The sequence below is a fragment of the Dipodomys merriami genome, unplaced genomic scaffold (assembly GCF_024711535.1).
Source record: "Dipodomys merriami isolate MVZ:Mamm:240054 unplaced genomic scaffold, mDipMer1.0.p SCAF_28, whole genome shotgun sequence".
NCBI lineage: Eukaryota > Metazoa > Chordata > Mammalia > Rodentia > Heteromyidae > Dipodomys > Dipodomys merriami.
In genome coordinates, this window is record NW_027204270.1 from 16,040,851 (window position 1) to 16,062,253 (window position 21,403).

General features: G+C 40.4%; 1 protein-coding gene across 17 annotated transcripts in view; it reads left to right on the forward strand.

Moving 5' to 3' along the window:
• Eif4g3 (eukaryotic translation initiation factor 4 gamma 3) overlaps positions 1–21,403 on the forward strand; it is a 234,209-nt gene that overhangs the window by 23,618 nt on the left and 189,188 nt on the right. For 13 of the 17 annotated variants that reach the window (XM_070037724.1, XM_070037718.1, XM_070037726.1 and 10 more), the window contains exon 1: positions 17,766–17,849. The gene's annotated coding sequence lies outside the window, so the exon portion shown is untranslated. Of the gene's footprint in view, positions 1–15,253; positions 15,373–17,720; positions 17,850–21,403 lie in introns of those variants that run through there. The other 4 variants (XM_070037719.1, XM_070037734.1, XM_070037735.1 and 1 more) reach the window with 2 other exon arrangements.

Sequence of the window (21,403 nt, forward strand, 5' to 3'; positions counted from 1 at the left end):
CACTCAAGGCTGGTTGGTACTCTACCACTTCTGTCAACTTTTGGCTTTTTAGTAGTAAATGGAGATAAGAGTCTCACAGATTTTCCTGCCTGGGCTGGCTTCAGATTGAGATCCTCAAATCTTGCTACTGGTGCCACTGTCATCCTGCTTCACTATTTGCCATTTTAAAAAGTAGATTTAGATAAACTCTTCCTATATTTTAAAACAAAAAAACCAAGTTTTTTTGCTTTTGTTTTCCCTGTTCTTGGGGCTTGAACTTAGAGCCTGGGTGCTATCCTTGGGTTTTTTTTTTATTCAAAGCTAGCGCTCTTATTTGGAAGTAAGAATTTCATGGACTTGGCCAGAGTTGGCTTCAAACTGTGATCTTCAGATTTTAGCCTTCTGAATAGGTAGGATTACAGGCATGTGCCACCAGTGCCTGGCTGAGAAAGCAGATTTCTTTCTCTTCCTTTCCTTCCTTTCCTTCCCTTCCTTCTCTTCCCTCCCTCCCTCCAATCCTCCCTCCTTCCCTTCCTCCTCCTCCTCCTCCTTCTTCCCCCCCCCCTCCTTTCTCTCTTCTTTCTGCCCTGAGCACTTCAACTCAAGGCTAGCGCTCTACCACTTGAGCCACAGTGCCACTTCCAACTTTTTCTACTTATGTGGTGCTAAGGAATTGAACCCAGGGCCTCATGCATACAAGGCAAGCACTGTACCACTGATCCACCTTCCCAGCCCTTGGTGTTTGTTAAAAAGAATAGAATTTCCCAGTTTCCTCTTTTTTTCTTTTTGCGGTTATGGGGCTTAAACTCTGAGCCTGGGCGCTGTCCCTCAGCTCTTCAGCTCAAGGCGAGTGCTCTACCACTTGAGCCACAGCGCGACTTCTGGCTTTTTCTGAGTATCTCATGGATTTTCCTGCCCAGGCTGGCTTTGACTGGTGATCCTCAAATCTTAGCCTCCTGAGTAGCGAGGATTATAGGCGTGAGCCACAAGTGCCCAGCTACCCAGTTTCCTCTTCTTTCTATCCTTCCTCATAACCACCTGTGGTCCCTTTTAATCTTAACCAACATCCTGCACAAGTAACTTTTTTTTTTGTTTTTTTGAGTCCGGCACCCTTGCATAATTTTTTAATACCATATGCCATTCATTTTTGAAAGTAAACAGTTCTCTAAGGTATGCAAAATGTTCAAATGTTGACATATTTAAACACACGGTATTTAAAATCACATTAGCAAGCTGGTCGCTGCTGGCTCACACTTATAATTCTAGCTACTCAGGAGGCTGAGATCTGAGGATAGCAGTTCAAAGCCAGTCCAGGCAGGAAAGTCGAGGAGACTCTTCTCTCTTACCATCAGAAAACTGGAAGTGGCTCTAAGTGGTAAAGTGCTAACCTTAGAGCAAAGAGCTCAGAGACAGCACCCAGGCCCTGAGTTCAAGCCCCATGACACTCACTCACCCACTCACTCACTCTGTCTGTCTGTCTGTCTGTCTGTCTGTCTGTCTGTCTGTCTGTCTGTCTGTCTCTCTTTCTCTCTCTCTCTCTCTCTCTCTCTCTCACACACACACACACACACAGATCACATAAGTAGTGTTAAGTACAGTGTTGTAAGAAAAGTGTTTTGGAAAGCTCTAAAGTTCTGATAGCAGATCCTGGCTCTTGTTACTTGTGAGATCTAATCTGCTTGTGACTTTTATCAGACAGAGTAAATCATATTTTTTGTTCTAAGAGGAAAATTTAAAATAAAATGTGTACATTTTCAATTAAGGGAGTGAGAGGGCTTTTAAAAATACTTTCTTGAGCTGGGAAGGTGGCTCAGTGGTAAGAGTGCTTGCTTTGCATGCATGAGGCCCTGGGTTCGATTCCTCAGCACCCATAAGTAGAAAAAGCCAGAAGTGGCTCTGGGGCTTAAGTGGTAGAGTGCTAGCCTTGAGCCGAAGAGCTGAAGGACAGTGCCCAGGCCCAAAGTTCAGGCCCCCATGACCAGCAAAAACTAAAATAAAAATTCTTTTCATTAGCATATATTAGTTATACAGGGGAATTTTCTTGCTAAATTTCTAAAAATCAGTCTTACCTCCTCTGTTACTTCCTCTTTTCTTCCCATTCCCAATTTTGAATCTACTTGGACTGTATTCATCTTCTTTCCTCCTTATTATTGGTTAAGGATTAGGAATGTTGCTCAGTGGTAGAGTGCTTGCCCTGGACTCAGTCCTTAGCACCAAAGAACCCCAAACTCCCAAAGCAACATAAAAATGTACTTGTCTCACTTAAGTTGAAACTTAACTAGTTAACTAGCATTGTGTTCCTTTTGATTAATTAAAAATTTTTTTTTTGTGCTAGTCCTTGTGCCTAAACTCAGGGCTTGGGCATTGTCCCTGAGCTTCTTTTGCTCAAGGCTACCTCTTAGGCCACAGTGTCACTTCCATTTTTTTTTTTTTTTCTGTTTATGTGGTACTGAGGAATCAAACCCAGGGCTTCATGTATGCTAAGCAAACACTCTAACACTAAATTGCATTCTCAGCCCTAATTTTTGTTTTACTATAACAGTAATAATGCCAATTTCACATTGTCTTTGACTAGATTTCCTCAAGGTTGCTTTCATGACTCTGTGAGAAATAGTTTAAAGTAGTAATTTTAATATAGACTTTTTTTTGTTGGTTGCAGGGCTTGAACTCTGGGCCTTGTTTTTTAGAAAAGCATATTTTAAATTACAAAGCAGAGTAGTGTAATATGTACATCTGTTATTCGCCTTAGATTTTCCCTTTTAAAGTCCTTAGCCATCTTGTCCTGGTTTTCTGCTTGGGCTATATCTGAGCCTAAAATGGCTGCTACTACAGTAGGGTGGCTATAGTATAGAAGTTAGCTTCCATAGCTCCTGTGCTGAAGCAGGTGAGGAAGCCTGGGGAGAGAGAGTCCTGGATGAGACTCTCTTACTATGGTTGTCGTAGGAGGAAGATTTTCTGCTGTTGGGAGGAAATGTCACTGAGTACTGGGCTTTAAAAGAGCCTGAAACCATTCCTTTTCTGCAGCAGTAAGAAATCTTAGTAGATGATCTCCTTTACTGAGCAGGATTGACCATTTTCCAAAAGCAGCAAGGCTTTTTGTGATGACAGTGATGTATCTAGTGATGACAGATAAAGTATCTTGAATGATGCTGGTTTCTGGCGTAGTTGTAAATTTACTAGATTGCAAATAACCATTCCAGGATGAAGTGGGTTGTGCATAGTGGTGGAGAGCTCAAAAAGTCTTCCCTGTGAGCAGCTTGGGCAGGAGTTATCCTAGCCTACATGTTAAGGTGAGAATATGGGGAGTCATCTGAGTAAAGAACTGAAAATGCTGTTTGTGCCCTTCATATCACTTCCCAGACTCAGTGCACTGCCGTTTGGATGGGGCTTATCTGTGTCTGACTTCTTGTCCTTTCTGCCTGTGGTCAGGGGTAGGTGTGATATCTGAACACCAGAGTTTGCTGCTTAGCAACCAGGAATAAGGTGTAGCTATATGGGCAGGAGTATACTGCTTTATTTCTTTGTCAGTGCTTTCGTATTCCTTAGGCTGGTCTTGAATTGGACTCAAATACTTCTTTTTCCTTAGCTTCTACCATAGCCTATGCCCTGCTTGGCTTTTCTGTCTTTTTTTTTTTTTTTTGGTCATTGTTTTTAAAAAAATATCTCTTCCCCAGCTGAGCACTTGTGGCTCATGCCTATAATCCTAGCTATTCAGGAGGCTGAGATCTGAGGATTGCGGTTTGAAACCAGTGCTGCAGGCAGAAAAGTCCCCTTGAGGCTCTTCTCCAATAAAAAACCAGAAAAGGCACCGTAGCTCAATGGTAGAGTGCTAGTATTGAGCACAAAGAGTCTCAGGGACAGTACCCAGGCCCTGAATTCAAGGCCTACAACCAACAAAACAAAAACCTTTCCCAGAAAGCTCCTATGTGATCATTGTAATAAAAAAAAAACCAACACACACACACACACACACACACACACACACACACACACACACACACACACACACACACACACACACACACACACACACACACACACACGCGTGTCACTGGTGGCTCATGCCTGTAATTCTGAGATGGTTCAAAGCCAGCCCAGGCAGAGAAGTCTGAGAGACTGTTGATTTTTAACCAGCAAAATTCTGGACTGGAAGCATTGCTCAAAGGGAGTGAAGTTCTTAGTATCTACACCTCACCACTCTTTCTCCCCCCAAAGGCATACTCTTGCGTCCTGGGATTATAGGTACGTTCCACCTGGCTGCCTATTTATATATGTTGAATAAAAAGTTGCTATTTTGGGGGCTGGGAAGGTGGCTCAGTGGTAGAGCGCTTGCCTTGCATACATGAGGCCCTGGGTTCGATTCCTCAGCACCACATAAGCAAAAAGAAAAAAAAAGCCGGAAGTGGCGCTGTGGCTCAAGTGGTAGAGCGCTAGCCTTGAGCTGAAGAGCTGAGGGACAGCACCCAGGCCCAGAGTTCAGGCCCCACGACCGGACCCCCCCCCCCCAAAAAAAAAGTTGCTATTTTCCTATCAAGAGATAAAAAACAAGGTACATTCCCTCAGCTCTTTGGCTCAAGGCTAGCACTCTACCACTTGAGCCACAGTGCCACTAGTTGGGAGGATTTCTTGAGCTGAGGGTCTTGAACTTGCTAGCTAGGCAAACACTCTACTACTTTGATTTACATCCTTAGACTCTTTTGCTTTTGCTTACTTTTCAGGTAAGAGACTCATTCTTGCTCAGGTTCTTCCGTGTTTGTTTCGTTTTGTTTGCATGCAGTCTGGCTTTTTGCCTGGACTAGCTTTGAACCTTATCCTCTTAGAGGGTCTTTGCCTCCCATCTTGGTAGATGACAATCTTTGGAGAATATGTACTCAGAGGAAAGATGGGCTCATAGTTTCTGCTTAGTGTATTTAAAATTAAGCTTTTTGCACTGGGAGTTTGGCTCAGATGGTACAGTGCTTGCTAGCAGTTATGAAACACTGAGTTTAATGTTCAGTACTAAAACAAGATTTCTTTGAGAGCTTTTATTTGTCTAGTTGTTTCCTTGACTGCGTCTATTCTGGAGCTTTACAGAAGATAGGTGACAGATGTACCTATTAAGAACAGCATTCTTGGGACTGGGAAGGTGGTTCAGTGTTAGAGTGCTTGCCTTGCATGCATAAGGCCCTGGGTATAATTCCTCAGCACCACATAAGCAGAAAAAACCGGAAGTTGCGCTGTGCCTCAAGTGGTAGAGTGTTAGCCTTGAGCTGAATAGCTGAGGGACAGCGCCCAGGCCCACAGTTCAGGCCCCACAACCAACCAAAAAAAAAAAAAAAAAAGCCGGGCCCTGGTGGCTCACGCCTGTAATCTTAGCTACTCAGGAGGCTGAGAGATCTGAGGAGCATAGTTCAAAGCCAGCCCTGGCAGGAAAGTCTGTGAGACTCTTATCTCCAATAAACCACTGGAAAACGGGGAGTGGCGCTGTGGCTCAAGGGGTAGGGCACTAGTCTTGAGCTGAAGAGCTCAGGGACAGTGTCCTCGCCCAGAGTTCAAGCCCCACGACCAACCAAAACAAAACAAAACAAAAAACAGCATTTTAATTTTGCTTCAATCTCCCCCCCCCCCACCCTGGTTGTGGGGCTTGAACTCAGTGCCCCAGAGTATCCATGAGCCTCTTTGTGCTCAAGGCTAGTATTCTATAATTTTGAATCACAGCGCCACTTCCAATTTTTGAGTGGGTTAATTGGAAGTAAGAGTCTCACAGGGACTTTTTCTGCCCAGGCTGACTTCAAATTGTGATCTTCAGATCTTAGTCTCTTTAGTAGCTGGAATTACAGACGTGAACCACTGGCACCTGGCTTTGCATTAATCTTTTGGGGCAAGCATGTACTCATATGAAATAGTTAAAACAATTCACTAAAATGGAAACAAAAGGATCCTATTGTATATTTGCTAGTTGTTGAAAAGGAAGATGGTGAATGAAGTGTTTTTTTTTTCTAGATGTAGTTTGTGCTTCTTATACTAGTCCATACATAACTAAAACTAAAGTAACAGAATTATATTTCAATAGTATATTTTGCTGCTCATTGATTCACCAATAAAGCCTTAGTTAGAAAATTCAAAGAATGATGAGTTGTCTAGTAATAAACTTGAAAAATGGTTGAAATGAATGTAGAATAAATCTTTGCAAGGAGAAGCTGCTTGCTTCTGTCCAAATTCACTACTGTAAAATTACTGTTTTACTTCTGGTCTGCCAGATTTTTAAAAAAAGTTTTAATTTCTTGTTTGGCCTGAGCATACTTATAATCCTAAATATTTAGGAGTCTGAGATTGAATATCAGGGTTTGAAGCCAGCCTGGGCAGAAATGTCTTTTGAGACTCATATCTTATTTCTTAGCCTTACGAAAAAAGCAGAGTGAGAGAGTGAAGTCCTGAATTCAAGCCCCAGTAATGGTACCAAAAAACAAAAACCTGTTTTTTGGGGGAAGGGAAGTTGGTTGTGGGGCTTGAATTTGGGTTTTGGGTACTGTCCTTGATTTCTTCTTGCTCAGCTAGCACTCTGCCACTTTGAGGCACTGTGTCACATCCAATTTTCTGGTGGATAATTGGAGATAAGAGTCAAATAGAATTTCTTGCTGGGTTTGGCTTTGAACTGTGACCCTTAGGTCTCAGTCTCCTGAGTATCTAGGATTATAGGCTGAGCCACTAGTACCTGGTGGAAAAAAAATCTAACATTTTTTTTTGGTTGTGGGGCTTGAACCTCTGGGCCTGGGTGTTGTCCCTGAGCTCTTCAGCTCAAGGCAAGTGCTCTACTACTTGAGCCACAGTGCCACTTGTGATTTTTTGGTGGTTTATTGGAGATAAGAATCTCACAGATTTCCTGCCCAGGCTGGCTTTGAACCGGCAGTCCTCAGATCTCAGTTTACTGAGTAGCTAGGATTACAGGTGTGAGCCACAGGTGCTCGGCTTTTTTTTTTTAAATTAAATCTGAATTCTTAAAAGTATAATTTCCGGAAGTGGTGCTGTGGCTCAAGCCGTAGAGGGCTTGCCTTGAGCTGAAGAGCACAAGGACAGCACCCAAGCCCAGAGTTCAAGCCCCACGACTGACCAAAAAAAAAAAAAAAGTATAATTTCCAATTATTTAAGATCCTAGCTACTTATGCATAAATTGAGATTGATTATAGAAATTAACATGATAGGAGGCTGGGGTTTTGCTTGATGTTAGAATACTTACTTAGCACATAAGTGCTGTATTACTCCTTAACACTTCCCCTCCCCCCCCAAAAAAAATAAATGTGCTGTTTTTGTTCTTTGTTTTACTCTGTGGAATACTTTAGTCTCATAATTGGAAGACGGAGTAGGAAGCAGGAGTGTAACTTAAGCCCATAAGTTCAAGGCCAGCCTGATCATTATAGTGAGAACGCTATCTTTTAAAAAGAAGGGAAAGGAAGGAAGGAAAAGAAGGAATGAACTAAAGGAAAGGAGGAGGAAGATAAGCTATCAGGAAAATGAAATACTTTTATGGTACTTAACATAATTTGTTTCTCTCTTTGTATTGTCACAAAGTTTTTTGTTTTTTGTTTTGTTTTTTGTTACATTTGACTCCCTCCTCCCCCCACCCCCCAGATAAAGTAAGAAACTTATTCAGTTCAGCTCTTGGGAAGAAGAGATTATGAGTTGGTACCCGAATGACAATTATCTCTTCTATAATACTTGTTCAGTTTCCTAGATAGCATCTTAAATTTTACTTTCAGCATATTTTTCTTTAAATCTAGGGAATCAATTTTTGTAATGAAATATCTATAAACTATTTTTTCTTTCTTTTCTTTTCTCCTTCTGTCTCTGTCTCTCTGACTCTCTCTCTGTGTCATTCTCTCTGTTTCTTGTGACAGTATAGAGCTTAAACTCCAGGCCTCATATTCTTGCTTAGCTTTTTTGTTCACAACTGGCACTCTGCCACTCAAGCCATACCTTCAGTTTGGTGTTTTTTGCTGGTTAATTGGAGATAAATTTCTCTCTAAGTCAGCTTTGAACCTTAGTCCTCTAGCTTTTAGCCACTTAAGTAGTTAGGATTATAGATATGAGCCACTGGCACCTTGTTCTAAACTATTATTGGTCATTTGTTAAAGTATATTGTGGGATTGAGATTGATTCTTTTGATATTTTTAGTGTTGCTAAAGACATTTGATATTTAAGAAGGAAGATAAGAGTTTGGGGAGACCCACCAAGTGAGGCACAGTAGATTAGAATACAGAATTGAGATTTCCAAAGGCTAACTCAGCTATCTCACTAGTAGACTATAGCTATAGCCTTTATTTCCCTTACGTTGGTATGTTTGCTTATTTAAGTCTCTTAAGGTTTAGAATCATTAATGTAAATGTGGTACAACGTTGTAGGCAGAGTATGGATTCTAGAGTCAGAACAATGCGTTTAAATCCAAGCTTTGGGGGCTGGGAAGGTGGCTCAGTGGTAGAATGTTTGCCTTTCATGCTTGAGGCCCTGGGTTCGATTCCTCAGCACCATATAACCAGAAAAGGCTAGAAGTGGCACTGTGACTCAAGTGGTAGAGCGCTGAAGAGCCGAGAGACAGCTCCCAGGCCCAGAGTTCAGTGGAAAAAAAAATCCAAGCTTTGGGCAGATCTTTTTGCCTTTTTAAAGTTTTTTTGGTCAGTCATGGGGCTTGAATTCTGGGCTTGGGTGCTGTCCCTGTGCTCTTCAGCTCAAGGCAAGCACTCTACCTACCGCTTGATCCACAGCACCACTTCCGGTTTTCTAGTGGTTTATTAGAGATAAGAGTCTCATGGATTTTCTTGCTAGGGCTGGCTTTGAACGGTGATCCTGACTGTTAGGATTATAGGCGTGAGCCACCAGCGCCTGGCTCTTTTTGTCTTTTATACTTTCTCATCCCAAAATGGGGCTAATCAAGTTGTATGAGTTTCTTCCTAAGTTTATCGTTAATGAATTAATGTGCCTAGAAAAGCCAAGCAAGTAAGTACATATTATGTTAGCTGTCTTTTTTTTTTTTTTTTTTTTTTGCCTTCAGTAATGAAGATTGAACCTCCTAGGACATGTACTAGGCAGTCACTCTGAGCTACAGTGTATGGTATAACCAGAGAACTATTTGAAAGACTATGTCATTGAGGACTAGAGATGTAGTAGTAGACCACATGTGTAGCAAACCTGAAGCCCTGAGTTCAAAGCTCAGTTCCTCCAAAAAAAAAAAAAAAAGATAAACAGAAAAAAAAGAATATCTAGGGTTTTAGTATGTTACTCGGGTTGGCTTTAAAATTTCTTTTTGATTATGTCTTGTCATTTAATGAGTTTCGTTGTCTCAGTCATTGTGGATTATGATAGATTAAAAATTACAGTATGATAGATTTAAACTTACAGTTTTGTTGGGTGCCAGTGTTCATGCTTGTAATCCTAGCTACTTAGGAGGCTGAAATCTGAGAATTGAGATTTGAAGCCAATGTTGGCAGGAAAGTCTGTGAGACTTTTATCTCCAGTAAATGATAAAAAGCTAGAAGTGAGACTATGGCTCAAGTGATTGAGTGCTAATCTTGAGCACAAAAGCTCAGGGATCAATCCCAGGCACAGAGTTCAAGCTCCTAATCTGTGGAGGAAAAACGTTACAGATCCTTTGAGACAAGATAGATGTCTTACCACCATTACTTTGACAACTTAAGAGAAATGGGAAGATTATGAGGATGTAAGTGGTAAGGCCTGGCAGCCATCATATCAAACAGCCATTTCCATTTTGAGAGGGCTTTATTTTTTAGTTGGGATTGGATGATATTACACACATGTAGCTTTGCCTTAACACATTATTTTGGCTGTGCCTAGCTAGTACAGTGTTTGTGGTTGTGTAGCTGCTTGAAAACAGCCTTGCTACTAGTTCAAGTACAGTTATACACTGTTTGCATGTATACTACAAATTGGCAGCTGATGTGTTACATGCATTGAGAAGAAGTTTTCACACATTTAAATTGTGTTATGAAGTGCTCAATATTGTTGGCCTAGGCTGTAGTAATTAAATCACAGTTGAACATGAATTCACCCAAACTGGGAAAAAAAAATCTATTGTTTGACCTATCAGGAAATGTATTCTATTTGTGTGCTAACTGCTAAAAGTACTAAAATATTAACTGTATAAAATCATGTTAAATATTTATTTAAAAACATGTTTACATTTGTAACTAATTTTCTGGTTAATTTATAATATCTGAAAAGGTAATTTTCCTTTTTTCTTCCCTTGTACTTTTTAACAGAGCCCAGGTCAACAGAAAAAAAATACATGCTAATGCTATGAATTCATCATTTACTATTTAGAGTTTTTAGTACATGTGAGGTTAGAAATTATTTGGTTTGGAGCGGGGAAGGTGGCTCAGTGGTAAGCGCTTGCCTTGCATGCATGAGGCCCTGGGTTCGATTCTTCAGCACCACATAAGCAAAAAAGAAAAAATCTGAAAATGGCACTGTGGCTCATGTGGTAGAGCACTATCCTTGAGCTGAAGAGCTGAGGGACAGCGCCCAGGCCCAGAGTTCAGACCCATGATCAACACAAAAGAAAAAAAAAAAAAAAAGGACACACAGATATGGTATAAAAACCAAAGCTGACTGTACCTCCTCAATATGCTTCAGGGAGGAAAAGATACTGGAGGTAAGGAGAGAGAGGTGTTGCTCTAGAGAAGAACCTCTCAGTCTGTGTGGTGAGGAAGAAACTTTAAACATAGCAACTACAGCAGATATGTTATACACTTCCTCTAATTTAGAATCCACACAAAGTATGTACATATATTTGTCACTTAAGACTCAAACCCATTTGTAAAGTAAGTGGTATGATTAAGTCCATTTAACACTTTAGGAAACTAAGGAACAGAGAGGTAAGCAGCACTCTTTGGGTCACACAGCTAATAATCAAGAGCACAGGTAGCCTGAACTCTATGGCCAATGAAACCCATGGCCACCATCCTTGATTTCCCCCTGAAATGAATGCACGTCTTTATAAACAATAAACATATGGGTAGAAAAAAGTTTAAAGTTATGTTTACATTTGAAAGAATAACAATAAAAACATTTGGCTGAGAGGCTGGGGATGTGGCTCAAGTGGTAGAGCACTTACTAGAGCCAAACAGTTTAGATGAGCTCTGAACAACAGTTCTTCCATTAGAGTACATTCAGCCTCAGTGATCCTCAGATGAGAAATTTTCAAGATATGAAAATTTACAGATTTTTTCTTTTTTGCTTATGTGGTGCTGAAGAATCAAACCCAGGGCTTCATGCATGCAAGGCAAGCCCTTACCACTGAGCCACCTTCCCAGCTCCCTAAATGGGTTCTTTTACCACTCAACTATTCCTCCAGCACTTGTTTTTTTTGTTTTAATTTTTAATAGCACGCAGTATTTTTAGGCAGTCTCATCCAAGTCCTAACCAGGTTCAACTCTGCTTAGCTTCTGAGATCAGATGCGATTGGGCACATTAGCGGTGAAATGGCCATGGAGCTGATTTTTAATCTTATTATCAGAAGATGAACATTTTATTTGAAATGTTAAAGGGAAATGATGAGTTAATTGTAACTATAGCTTCATACATAATTTTGGAATAGGCTATCTATCAAATTTAGTTCAATGGAGACAACTTCCTTTACTATTTCAGTTGGCTAACTTTTGGCATTGAGCAAAGTAGTTTGATGCATTTACTATTTTCAAAGCAAATATATTGTACTGAGATATGAGTCTGTGTGAATGTTATTTATTCATTAGTGAAATGTTGAATGAGACCTTATACTGTTAGTTTTGTTAGCCTTCTTTGGTTATGTGGCCTCTTAAAAAATGCCTGACCAAAAAGAAAAAAAAGTCTTTCTTAATTGAAACATTTCTGATGTCTTTTCAAGAAAAATAGAACTATCATTGCTGGAGTTTAAACAGAAGACAAAGATATGATTTCTTCTGTAATTTTCTGAATGAACTAGATTACAAAGATCAACTTGAAATAGAAATACAAGTCCTGGAGATTCCTTAATAATAAAGTGTGATGTAGTATAAGTAAGCAAGGTACATGGAGTTCTTTTCTGTTAATAGACAAAGACCTAGTAGCTAAATACTTGGAAAGCTTTTCAATGGTCTTGTGACCTTAGGTCTTACTCTAGCCAAGCTGCTGAGGAGATATCCCTTAAAGAAGCTGAACCCCCATCCTCCCACGTCTCTTGCTAAAAAAAAAAAAAGCCTATATACTGGGACACTGAAAGGACTGGCATTGACCAGAGGACAAAGAGTGCTTTCATCCTTGGGTTAGCCAGAGCTGTTGTGCGGGGCCTTTGTTAGGGCTTGCACCAGTGCTTTCTCTCTTACCACCCATTGTTCAGACTTTGTAGCAGCAGCTATATCATTTTGAGAATTTTACCTCCTTACTTATTTAGAAAAAAACAGCTGCAAAAGGAAGAGTCAATTTCTTTTTTTTTTTTCTTTTTGCTTATGTGGTGCTGAGGAATCGAACCCAGGGCCTCAGGCATGCAAGGCAAGCACTCTACCACTGAGCTACCTTCCCAGCCCCATCAATTTCTTGAATAATACAAAGCAAAGCTTTGCTATTGCTTATTTGGATAAGGAATGTGCTGTATTGTAGCCAGGTGCTATAGTACAAGATGTGGTCTTGTTAAAATTGCAATCAAAATTAAGTTTTTTGCTATAGCTGGTTGTGTGTCTGTGTGTGTGTCTGTATGTCTGTGTGTGTCTGTGTGTCTGTGTCTATGTGTGTGCTGGTCCTAGGGCTTGAACTCATGGCCTGGTACGGTCCTGAGCTTTTTTGTTTAAGGCTAGTGCCCTATCACTTGAGCCACAGCTCCATTTTTTGGCTTTTTTGATGATTAATTGCTAGGGTTTCCTGTCTCCTTTTACCAAAAAATGGATAGATAGGCTCATCAAGGCTAAGTAAAGGGAAGCAGCATCTGATCTTTTGTTTCAAAGTAGAGAAACAAAGAATCTAACCCAGGTTATAACTGGGAGTTGAAACGATTTAGATTAGTGGAGGCAGAAGGGAGCAAACTGGAAGAGACTGGTATTTATTTTTATTTGGAAGAGGTTTCATTATAAGGGGTAGAAACAGGGGATCCCAGGTAGTTAGGTGGTAGTTGAACCACAGGCTTTGGATTTGGAGGGAATTTTGGGAGCCAGTGATTGTTCATAGATGATCATATTGCTGTTCAGGAAGGTTGGTTTGATGTAGATACATAGTAAATGGAAGAGAAAGAGGCACCAGTTAAAAAAATTCATGCAGCTTCTGATAAGGAGAGTCCATAAAATAAGAAATTAAGATGTGAATTGGGAAATGGGAAGGGAAGAATGGCTTTTACAAATACTTAGAAAGAGCAGATTGAATTTTGGGCCTGTAATATCCCATTTTTACATTAGTAACTGGACACTTAGTATGTGAGGGTGGAGGTGGTGTAAGATTTTTCTTTTAAATGCATTACAGCTTATTGATATACCTTGCTTTTTGGACAGAATCTTCATCTCCATGAGGGTTATTGATAAAAATGTAACCTGATTGGCCTTGGAGCAAAGGTGGAAGTTGCATGGTGGGAAAGAGTACTTGGAATGTATTTCTGTTTTTGTTTTTTCAAGTCCTGGGGCTTGAACTCAGGGCCTGGGTACTGTCCCTGAGTTTCTTTTGCTGAAAGCTAGCACTCTACCACTTGAGCCACAGCTCCATATCTGACTTTTTGGTGACTAATTGGAAATGAGTCTCATGGATTTTCCTGCCTAGACTGGCTTCAAACCACGATCCTTAAATCTCAGCTTTCTGAGTAGCCAGTGGCTAGGGTTACAGGCGTGAGTCACTGATACTGAGCAACATTATTATTATTATTATTATTATTATTATTTTTTGGTTTGGTCTTGGGGCTTGAACTCTGGGCTTGGGCACTGTCCTTGCACTCTTCAGTTCAAGGTGAGTGCTCTACAGCACCACTTCCGGTTTTCGAGTGGTTTATTGGCGATAAGAGTTTCATGGACTTTCCTGCCCGGGCTTGCTTTGAACTGTGATCCTCAGATCTCAGTCTCCTGAGTAGCTAGGGTTACAGGCATGAGCAACCGGTACCCTGCTGCAACATTCTTTATTTGTGAACAAGGAGGAAGCATGGTTGGTACTGCACAATATAATTGTTTCTTTAGAAATCTTTTAACTGATAATGTAAATAGAATGATAGAATAATACAAAAGAAGAATCCTAAACTTCCATTTGTAAGGTTAAATGGTTGCTCAGCTTTTTGGGCATAGTATTGATAAATTACTTGAGAATTTAGTCTTATCTGGAGAATGAGTCCTTTCTGCAAAAAAGCAGTTCCACTGGGCACTGAAGAAGAAAGCCTGGCTTGATTTTCCACCAGCTATGAGACTATACTGCAGGATTTCAATGAAAAGTTTTTATTTTTAAGCTAAGGCATAGTTTTTATTCAGAAAGAACTGACAACTTTATATTAAGGACTTCTGAAATTTGTTAGACTCATATTTCGTGTGTGTGTGTGTGTGTGTGTGTGTGTGTGTGTGTTTTGGATGAATCAGTTCTTTAGTGGACCTAGTGCCCAGGCCTGGAGTTCATGCCCCATGACTGCCATACATACATACATAAATGGGGAAGCTGGTGGGTGTACATTGGAAAAAATGAAAAAAATAAACCCAAACAAACAAAAAACTAATAAAAAAGTTGTGTTTGCTCTTCCTGTGTAGTTAGCAATTTCTATATGATGTTACTCTTATTTTCCTTAATATTTCTTGGATTTTTTTTTTTTTTTTTGGTTGGTCATGGGGCTTCAACTCTGGGCCTGGGCACTGTCCCTGCGCTCTTCAGCTCAAGGCGAGCGCTCTACCGCTTGAGCCACAGCACCACTTGTAGTTTTCGAGTGGTTTATTGGAGATAAGAGTCTCACAGACTTTCCTGCCCTTTCCTGCCCGGGCTGGCTTTGAACTGAGATCCTCAGACCTCAGCCTCCTGAGTAGCTAGGATTACAGGCGTGAGCCACTGGCCCCGGCTTCTTGGATATTTTCTATAGATAGTAAAAGTAGTAGATTCCCATCATGGGCCTAAAATTTGGGGATTTATGTAATTATATTTGTTTTCAGTTTCTATGACTTTATCGGGAAGTTTTTCAGAGATTGATCTCAGCACATTACGAAATGTGAAATACTGTGTTTTTTAGTTTCTGTGGAGAAATAAGTATATAATTTCATATTGGGTTAAAATGCTGGGGTTATGGGCAGATATTTGTGGTGGTAATTTTCTCTTAACTGCTAAGCAATCCATTTTTCAGTTCCCTCATCCTTAACTCATCTATCCAGAATTCCTAGAGGACCTGTGCAGCAGCCCCCGGAGGATCGGATCTTCCCTCCCACTGTCTCAGCAGTCTACAGCACGGTAAGCTGTCAATCATACTGTGTCTTCTTTTGCATGAGAACTGGGTTTACAGTGTTTGTTATACTGACACAATAGGTTTTGGCAAAAGGTTCAAGAGTAGAATTAACTGAGTAGAATTAAGTGTGTGTCTGTGTGTGTGTGTGTGTGTGTGTGTGTGTGTGTGTGTGTGTGTGTGTGTGTGTGTGTGTGTGTGTGTGTGTGTGTGTGTGTGTGTGTGTGTGTATGTGTGTGTGTGTGTGTGTGTGTGTGTGTGTGTCAGGTAAACAGACACTTTCTTTCATCATCTCAATCAAAGAAGTATAGGTGACAAGACAATATAATAGATTGGTTGTACATGCCCTCCTCTTTTCCATAAATATTAACATCTTGCCTTATATTGTGATCTTTTGCTTTTCTTGCAGTATTGGGATTTTAACCTAGGACCTTCCACAGACTAGGTGCTTTAAGTGTTCTATTACTGAGCCATATCCCAGCCCAATTGGGTCCAGGCGTGGGGCCTGAACTCTGGGCCTGGGCACTGTCCCTCAGCTCTTCAGCTCAAGGCTAGTGCTCTACCACTTGCCACAGTGCCACTTCCGGCTTTTTTCTTTTGCTTATGTGGTACTGAGGAATTGAACCCAGGGCCTCACACATGCAAGGCAAGCAAGTGCTCTACCACTGAGCCACCTTTCTAGCCCCCCATGTAATTCTTGTTGGTACATTATAATTCACTTTTTTCATTTAGAATTTTATTTTTATTAACTTATTTTTGGTTACTTTTCTTAAAAAGTTTTGAGTTTTCCTCTTTATTACCTTAACATTTCTTTGTTTTTACTTTCATTTTAAATGCAATTTAAAATTACACTATTAGCTGGTCGCTGGTGGCTCACGCCTGTAATCCTAGCTATTGAGGAGGCTGAGATCTGAGAATTGCTAGTTCAAAGCCAGCCTGGGCAAGAAAGTTCCTGAGACTCTTATATCCAATTAACCAGAAAATTGGAAGTGCTGTGGCCCAAGTGGTAGAGTGCTTGCTTTGAGCTGAAGAGCTCAGGAATGGTGCCCAGGCCCAGAGTTCAAGGTCCATGACTTATCTCCACCCCAAAAAAAATACACTATTTACAACTTGCAATGAGTTTATTGGCGCATCAACTTATTATAAAAGTAAATGCTAAGGGCTGGGAATGTGGCTTAGTGGTAGAGTGTGGCTAGCATGCCTGAAGCCCTGGGTTCTATTCCTCAGTACCATTATAAACAGAAAAGGCCAGAAGTGGCACTGTGGCTCAAGTTGGTAGAGCTCTATCCTTGAGCCAAAGAAGCTCAGGGACAGTGCCCAGACCGAGTTCAAGCCCCAGGACTGGCAAAAAAAGTACAGGTTAAGCCTATAGTTGGGCAAAATTATAACCAATAATATATTGGTTATGCATTATAAGTAACTTGTTTGCCTTGTGTTTGGTTCAGGTTTATTGAAGTAAAATGTATATAAAGTAAAATTCACTTGTAATGTTTTGCTGTATAAGTCTTAAACATATAGTCATTTAATTCTCAGTAATCAAGATACAGAAAAGTTTGTCATCTTATGCCCTTTTGTAATCCTCTCCTTTTCACAACTGTTTTCCTTTTTATTCATTTTACAAAATGACATACAATTTGTCTGAATTAATTAACTTAGCATATTTCTTTTGTTAAAGTTTCTGATTTTAAGATATTATGCTTCAAAGGGAGATGAGGATATCAGTAAGACCAGAGGAATAAGCAGGGATTATTCTGGCTAAAATATATACACATGTGAAATTGGTGAAAAAAAACTCAAGGAACAAAAAGAATATTTTCTCAAATTGATGAAAATGTTTATATGTGCTTTTCTAAGAATTCTATTTTTTTCACTTTTGAAATAGAAATTGTAAGGCAGAAAAATGGATTTTTAAAAGTGAGTTAAGGGCTAGCTGGCTGGAAATGGTGATCTCACATGCATTAATCTCAGGCCCTCCTTGTGAAACAGATCAGGCAGATTGTGATTGAGAGCCAGCCTGGCCAAAACACTAGTGGGATCCTGTCTCAGTCGATAAGCTGGGCATATAAACCAGGCATATAAGCTGGGCATAGGGGCATCTCTTTGATACCGGCTATGTGAGGGGTTTGAGGTCTGAGGCTAGTCCTGGGCAAGACACTGGAGATACTTCCTGAGAAATAACTAGAGCAAAAAAAGAGTTAGAGGTCTGACTCAAGTCAGAGAGTGCCTGCAGAGCAAGTTTGTAATCCCTAGTACTGGGTCTACTGGTGCAGGGGAAAGACCAGTTCAGCTATATTTAATAATAATGGATCATCAGTAGATTCTCAGTGTTCTCAATGAAGTTTTGATTTCCCTTCAGGTTACACAAGTAGCAAGACAGCCTGGAGCCCCAACACCTTCCCCTTATTCAGCACATGAAATAAACAAGGGGCATCCAAATCTCTCTGCAACGCCCCCGGGACATGCATCGTCCCCTGGACTCTCTCAAGTAAGAAACTATGTAAAAACATTCCTGGTTTTGTAGAGCACACTTCAAAAAAGAAAGATAAAGGATTACTTAAAGAGTGATTTTTATGTGTGTGTGTCGGTCATAGGGCTTGAATTCTGGGCCTACGTGCCATCCCTCAGTTCTTCAGTTCAAGGCAAGTGCTCTACCACTTGAGCCACAGTGCCACTTCCAAAGAGTAATATTTATTTATTTATTTATTTATTTATTTATTTATTTATTTATTTATTTATTTATTTATTTGGGTCCAGTCGTGGGCCTGAACTCTGAGCCTGGGCGCTGCCCCTCAGCTCTTCAGCTCAAGGCTAGTGTTCTACCACTTGAGCCACAGCGCCACTTCTGGCTTTTTTCTTTTTGCTTATATGGTGCTGAGGAATCGACCCAGGGCCTCAAGCATGCAAGGCAAGCGCTTTACCACTGAGCCACCTTCCCAGCCCCAGTAATTTTTATTTTTGCATTTTTTCAGACACCCCTCCTGAAGTGACCACTAACAATTTTATACTTTTTGCTTTGGAATGATGAAAATTTGGTTTCCCAGGGGTTGGAGGTGTGGCTTAATTGGTTGAATGTTAGCCAGTAAGCAAAAATGTCAAGATACCAAATTTGAATCCCTATTTTGGACCAAAAAGAAAACTTTCCCTCTGGTTGAGAAATTAGAATAGGGGCTGGGAAGGTGGCTCAGTGGTAGAGCGCTTGCCTTGTATTACAATGTTTCCTAGAAATACCCTTTGGGTCACTTAATTAGCTTTTCAGTTTTTAATCTACTATGGTTTCTCTACCTCCCTTTTTGTGGAAAGTTGGTGATTATTTTCTACACTTAAGAAAAGAAGTTGTCTTTTTCTCTTCAGTAACTTCGGTGAAATTTTTTTGTTATTTTGTTTTGTTTTTTTTTATTTGTAAGTGGGTTATTGGAATTTGTTAGGGTTAAACTTGTTTTCTTTTTTTTTTTTTTCTTTTCCTGTCCTGGGGCCTGACCTCAGGGCCTGGGCATGGTCTCTGAGCTTCTTTTCCTCAAGGATAGCACTCTACCACTTGAGTCTCAGCATTACTTGCAGCTTTTTCTGTAGGCCTAAAATTTTATGTTTACCTATAGGGAACTATAAGCAAGCTGTTGAACTATAAGCAAGACATTGAGAGGACAAAGAGGCAGTAAAGATGTCATTGTGTGTTCCTTGTTACTTTAAGCTGTTTCCCAGTTTGAGGTTTATCTCTCACCATCTGACTGGCCATGTTTTTTTGTTTGTTTTTTTTAATGCTTCAAAGCTGGCTAGACTTGCAAAAGCCATTATTGGAATGAAGAGAGTCAGCATTTAAGTATTTAAGAACTACTCTTTTTAGAGATGAAATAACTTTTGTAACATTTTTTACATTTTGCTTTTAAATTTTAAGGATTTTTGAGTTTAGAATTGGTGATTATAAGTTAGAGACTGGTTACTGATTGTTTTTAGACTACAGAATGTTGAGAAGAGTGAGCTGAGGTTGTAGCTCAGTGGTAGAGCACCAGCATGGAATGTTTATCAAAGAAATTGAAGAGGGCAGGAAAGGTGGCTTAGTGGTAGAATGCTTGCTTAGCATGCATGAGACCCTGGGTTTGATTCCTTGGTATCAAGTAAATACAAAAAATAAAATTATTTAACAAAAAAAGAAATTTCAGCCGGGTGCTGGTGGCTCAGGCCTGTAATCCTAGCTAGTCAGGAGGCTGAGATCTGAGAATCGAGGTTCAAAGCCAGCCTGGGCAGGAAAGTCTATGAAACTTATTGTAAGGTCCATTTTTGGACAGCGAACAGACCTTGCCCAGTACCTGCTTTACCTAGGCAACTGGGACACCTGGAAGAGGTCACATCTGCTTCTGCTGAGGTCACATCTTAATCTGATGTGGCCACACCTTTCTCCCACCTGGTCCCACCTCTTACCTGGTCCCACTTCCCTTTACCTGGACACACCTTTCCCTGCCCCCTACCCTATATAAGGCCTAACTCAGGGCCAAACGCGCTCTCCTTTTTGCCAGCCGCGTGGAGTGCCAACCTTGCCTGGTCCCAGCAGGTCTACTGAATAAACCTACCCCTTACCTGAATACCACGTGCATGGTGCTGTTCTTACTCAGCTACCTCTTTTTAAAAACCTAACACTTATCTCCAATAAACCACCAGAAAACTGAAAGTGGCGCAGTAGCTCAAGTGGTAGAGCACTCCCCTTGAGCTGAAGAGCTGAGGGACAGTGCTCAGGCCCAGAGTTCAAGCCCCACAACTGACCAAAAAAATAAAAAATAAAAAAGAAAGAAATTGCAATTTTTCCAAACCATGATTTGACTGGTCCTATTAAGAACTATATGAACTAATTTGTCATGGATTGAGTCCTGTGTTTAAACTTGTTCTAAATCATTTCTGTGTAATTTAGAGTTTTGAATATTGAAGACATGGTAAAATGAGTTCTTAATTGTTTAAATGTAGTTCTTGTGTTGGTCTTTTTATCATCGAATAGAACCACCCAACCAATAATTAAGTGTAGTAGCTTAAGTCTGATCAAGAGAAAAAATTTACAACAATTTGAATAGGGAGATTTTAATAAGGATTATTAAGTATAACTGATTTTGAGTCATGATATTTGACAAAAAGAACTTTCAAGAATGGCATATTTATGTAGCAGTTGCACATCCTAGGTCTGAGATAGTTCTTTACATTCTAGGGCTTTGCCAAGGGTGTGGCTCACCTAATGGTAGAAAATTCACTGTGATTCTGTACTAATAGAACTTACTGAAAGTCCTTTCTCTGGAACCCTGCTAGAAATTTGCTGTGTGGAATGTTAAGAAAGCTAATCACTGGTTTCCTGTAGCCAATTGCTCCTGTTGTACACAATGACTCAAGGCTTTTACAGCTTCTCTTCTGCCAAAGATAATTGAATTAACACTAGATTTTCTAGATTATGAGTCCCAAATGGTAGAGCATCTTGTGCTGCAATCTGGACTTGCTGTAGAATTTCTTTTGTCCTCTTCCTTTTCAAAATTGGGATCGTCTGCATTGATGAAGCAGGTCAATCAAGGTAGCACACTCGTCTATACTATTCGTGCTTTCAAAAGCCAAAAAGAAGATGGGTAAAATCTTGTTCTGCTGCTGCTGTTTCCTCATGTTCCCCCTTTCTCCTCCTTTTTTAGTAGTATTTAGTATTGGATGAGGGACTATTCCCTGAACACTGGGCTAAGATCTTGATTTTTTTTTTTTTTTTAATGAAACATGATATAGTTTGCTCAGCCATGTCGCTGAAACTTACAGGAAATCTATGCTTTGGAACCTGCTAGAATCCTTCCTGCTGTGGTACTGAAGGAACACTGTTCATAGGGAGGTTTCTCAGAAGAGGCTGTCTGTTATAAACTTTGTGGAGAATACCAGGAACAGCAATTGGCTGCTGGTACTGCTGCCTGCTATGTACTGCAGTGGAAGCCTGGCACTGAAGAAGCTGGTCACTGAAGAAGCCAAATTCTAAAGAATCTTGTCTGTTCTGCAGGAGCCTTTTCCAAATCCTTAGGAACCAGGAGGCAA